The following is a 5,091-nucleotide window of genomic DNA, read 5'->3' as shown; positions in this document are numbered from 1 at the left end:
TTTTCTTTTTATGTTTTTAGGGTAGAGCATATTTTAAGGTTTTTCGGTCATATTAGTCATATTATTGTGCGCATTACAATACTTTTCCATATTATAAAATCTGTACCCTTGTTAATTATGATTCACAGATAATAATCGTTATAATATAAAATCAAATTTCTGGACTATAGTACTTGGTACATACTATCTATATAAATGTCATAATTTGTGATAAATATTATTAATATATATTCTATTCTACGGTAATATTTATACACTTAGGGTATAAATAAGTATAAGTTTCGGCGAATAGTCCGGTGACGAAATGTGCGAATCCGATTAATAACGTTGTGTAGCAAGTTATGGAAACTATAAAAATATACAGAATTAAAGTAATATAATCTCATGGGTAAACAAACACTTAATAGCATTATAATTTATATTATTAACTGGTAGCACATGGCGGCTGTTTACAGTTGGTTGATTCGCGGAAATCTAGTTTACCTATAATACCAATAATATCTATATAATAACTATATAATATAGTAGTTTGCCACGTCCATCCCACCTAAAAATGTGTGATAAATACTCTTATATTATTTGTCATGTATGGTCTTGAGCAAATTCTTGAATAACATCTGCATAGCATAATATTGTAGTAACATCAGCTTTTATACTTAATCATAAAATTACTAATGCAGATAGCTTTTCTTCTCGGCTATGTTGGATAATAACAATTCATTATCATTAAAAAAAATAGACACCACCAAGTATTAGAAGATTTAGCTGATTAACCATTTAAGTTTTTTTCTTTTTTTGTATTATTTAATTAGAAATTATTATAATATATTAAATAAGCAATTGATATCAGGACATGAAAATGGGGAAATAATACAATAATAATAATAATAATAATAATAGGTATTAACACTAAAATATAATTAATTAGGTTTGATATCTACATTTTTTAGTGATTCTTACTAAACAATTAATTTTATTTGTGTATCAAGAATCAACTATTTTTCACCTTTTTTTTTTTTTCGAAATTCCAATATGGCGGGGCTAACATTTCTTCAGCCCCGCTAAACTTAAAATTTGATTTCCCAGGGTTGGGAAGTCAGCACAAACGCGGGACCAAGTAGAACAAACGGCACTAACGTAGCACAATCGAATGAAAAAAAAAAAAAAATTCAAAATTCCAATATGGCGGGGCTGGGGAAATGGACCTGAATTGACAACAGTGTTAATCCATTTAAACGTGTTTAAAACAAATAATGTTATTATATTATATAGTTTTATTATATTATACTTCTTTCATTGTATTACACCAGATAGGTCTTGAGGCGTTTTAAACAAGAGAAACTTCTCTCTGGAGTTGCTATTGAAACAAGCAAACTAATAAGTATTTTTAATAAAAAAATGGATGTTTGGAAATACTTCTTCATCGCAATTGTCTAAAACTTCTAATCCATTTTTAGTTAGGTTTAAGTCACTAGAGCCCAATTTCAATTTTCAAATTATAAATTCAGCAATAATATTGTTTTTATCAATTGTAGGGGAATATAAATCAACCAAATGTTTAATTTCATTCCTGTCTTCGTCAGAAAATTTTGAATGAAATAAGCACTCAAAACCTAGTAATAAACAATTTAAATTATGAATAAGAAAAATAGATAACATTTAGAAACAGGAAAGTAATTATAATTATTAACTGAATGTTGAAGTATCTTTAACATACCCCTTAAAAAATTTTAATGGTTAAAAAAACGATCATTAACTTCAGATATATATAAAATTGTCCAAGAAAGGTAAAAATATAGTCACTCAAAAGTACTGATCATCAGATATCATATTTTGAGGGTTCGCTCGATTTGTTAGCTTAGTTGTAATTATTTTACGAGTAATTGTATATCTAACCAAAACAGCTGATCTATATAGAGATAAATATTATTTCACAAATATTATTATTATTACTATCATCTTAAAGACTTAAAATACCTGTGATTTTTCAAAAATTAATTTAAATTAATTTTCTGCATCCTCCCTTATAAGTGTTATTGCTTCTATCATATTTTCAACAATTTCTACTGTTTTTTTTTAATCGATTATCTCTTTTTGTAACTGTTTACATACCAGTAAGCCATAAAAAATAATACCTATGATGTGTAAAACATAAAAATGAATATTTTAATATGAATTTAAATTATTAATTCTATACTTAATACTAATCTATTACTTAACCTTGTAACATAAAGAGAAACCAAAAATTCAGAATCATGAATACATTTCTAAAATATACCACCATTAGTTGCTGACGAATCATTCCATTCAGCAGTTATAAAACTTAATGCTTGGTGGACAAGACTATATAATTCGCAAAAATCGTTAAGTACATCATATCTTTGTACCCATCTGGTGGCATAAAGTCTTTTTAAAGTTTTAACATTAGGGGTGGAATCACTTTTTTCAATTTCATTTAAAAGAACGTGATGCCTTTTAGGTGTATTAAAAAAAAAAAAATGTTTTCGGCAATACTAAGACAATTGACTTTGATTTTGCAAGATGACGAAACTGCTAGGTTAAAAGAATGTGCCGAGCAATGGACGTATAGTGCATTCGGATATTTATTATAATTGCTTGAACTCCCTTAAATTGACTAGCCATGTTACTAGCTCCATCGTAGCCTTGTTCATACATATAGTCACAATTTATTCTATAGTATTTTAATACTATTAAATCATTATTAAATACCATTATCATTTAAAATGAATTCAAAAAATAATAGTAGATTTATAACCTTGTAAAATTTATGTCGCTAAATCAGATCCTGTTAAACTATGAATAGGTACAAACTTAAGAATATCTTCATTTAATCTGTTGTTTGTATCAACATATCCAACACAGAGTGCTCTATGTTTAATATGTCTGTTGTTTCATCCGCCAAAATGGAGAAACATTTAGTTTCATTTACTTTGGCTACAATTTGTTTTATAATAAGTTTATTGCAAGGAGAGCTGGGCAAAAACAAATCAAAATAATAAATAAAAAATAAAAGCATGAATAACTATTTATTTTGTGAATAAAGAATAATATTTTATTTTAAATAATTTTAGTTGTAAATAAAAAATAAAAAAATATTCTGATTAATTCAACTAGTGTATAAAAATACAATTTATTCTTAATAATTTAACTTGTGAATAAATTGATTATTCTGAATAAATAAAATAAATAAATTGTGAATAATATCCAATTTTCTTGTAACAAAATTATGATAAAAATATAATATTCATAAAAAATCAAATAATTATAATAACAACAACAATAATTTATATAATAATAACAAAAATCTTGACAAAAATAATAATATTAAATTTAAATAATAATTACTTTTAACTTTTAAGAGTCATACACACTACGCTGAAGTGACGCATTAACACGCAATAACACGTTACACGTGGGAACACGTCAGCTGTCATTAATGTACACACTAATCAGTATCACACGTCAGAGCTGTACGTAAATATAAATACCCTGCCACTTTACTTAAGAATTCAATACTTTATGAGGGTTTAATTACAAAAAAAAAAAACTGGTAAGTGAGATGATGGTGGTGCAAGTTCGTATTTTGTATTTTATATGTAACAGTACACAAATAATTTATATTACACTGAAGCTTTACTCAGAATCGTTTTTTCGAATGCAATGATTTCTCATATACCATATACGGTTCTCATATACGGTTGCCGGTTTGTGAGTGAGGCAAGTCGCAAGTGAGACGGCGTCTCGGCTAAAATTTTGTGGTAAATAATAATCAAAATGATAATATTACGTAAATTCAATAACGCTCTGTGCCCGTTTTTAAGTTTCCTTCGAAACTAATTACCCGTTTTTTACGTTTTTTAGTTCACTAAATCCGGAAAAGTGCGTGCTTCGACTGGTGTCGCTTTCGAGTCAGTCTGTTTACTATTTATTCTTAATTTTTTATTTTCAGTCAATTTTTAATTAATTTGTGCCCCTCGGTGAAAGGTAATAATTTATTATAAGTTTATACTATCACCTAATTACGGTTGAATTCTTATCGAAATCGATAAGCAGCGTCGACCCGTGGAGGCTATCTCGTAATTCGAATCCAGCACGTGCCAAGGTCGCCGCCTATCTTTGTTGTTACACCGGGTGCAAATTATTTGGCCTATTTATTTTTGCTAAGGTGCCTTATTTTGTCCTTTATTTATCCGCACGTTTTCACCAGTTAGTCGAAAACGCAAAATGACTCAAAACAATGATCTTCTTTCTTCCGAGTTAAACAAATGAACTAAAAGCATGCTCGTTGACTATATAGTGGCGCAGACTCTGCCCGCTGGTGTGAAGCTGATTGACGACTTGTCAAAGTTTTTAAAAGATTCTTCTTCTGATCCTGTATCGCCTTCGCATGGAAACTCAATAAATATTGCTAATATTCTCCAATCCGTGGTCGTGGAGCTAAAATCCATAGCTCTTAGTAACGCTAAGCTACATGATAAGCTCAATCACCTCAATGCGGCACATAATGCCCAAATTCCCAAATCAAATACTCAAATCATTAAACTGCCAGTTGTTGTACACCCGAACTCGGTTACGGGTACTCGTTCTACTCAACCCACAAACTTATTGACTGCCAGTCAATCTTCGTCTGTAAAATCTAAATTCATTGTTGGTTCTTTAAAGAACTCATCTTCCAAGCTGTTATCAGTGCCTGTGCGTAAGCATGTTGATATTTTTGTCTCGAGGCTTGATCCAAGTGTTACAACTGCCCTGCTAGAATCTGAATCGTTCAATGGTTACTCAGACGTGACCATCAGCAAAATGGTTACAAGGCACCCTTCATACTCTTCGTTCCATATTCGTCTGCCTGCTGAGAAGCTGGATATTGTCCTCGATCCTGTATTCTGGCCCGATGGTGTAATGGTCAAACGTTTTTGGTGTCGTCTTGCTCCTGAGATGATTCAAGACGCAACTCCAAAAAACTGATATCTTCATGTTCGTCTACCTGTCCTCCTCTTAGTGTGGCGTACGCTCCACCCACTTCCAGATCTGGTGTTGTGAAACACCCCGAAAAACTTATCAGCCAAGGAG

Source organism: Sipha flava, unplaced genomic scaffold (assembly GCF_003268045.1).
Source record: "Sipha flava isolate LNK unplaced genomic scaffold, YSA_version1 567_pilon_pilon, whole genome shotgun sequence".
NCBI lineage: Eukaryota > Metazoa > Arthropoda > Insecta > Hemiptera > Aphididae > Sipha > Sipha flava.
This window is presented reverse-complemented; position numbering follows the sequence as displayed.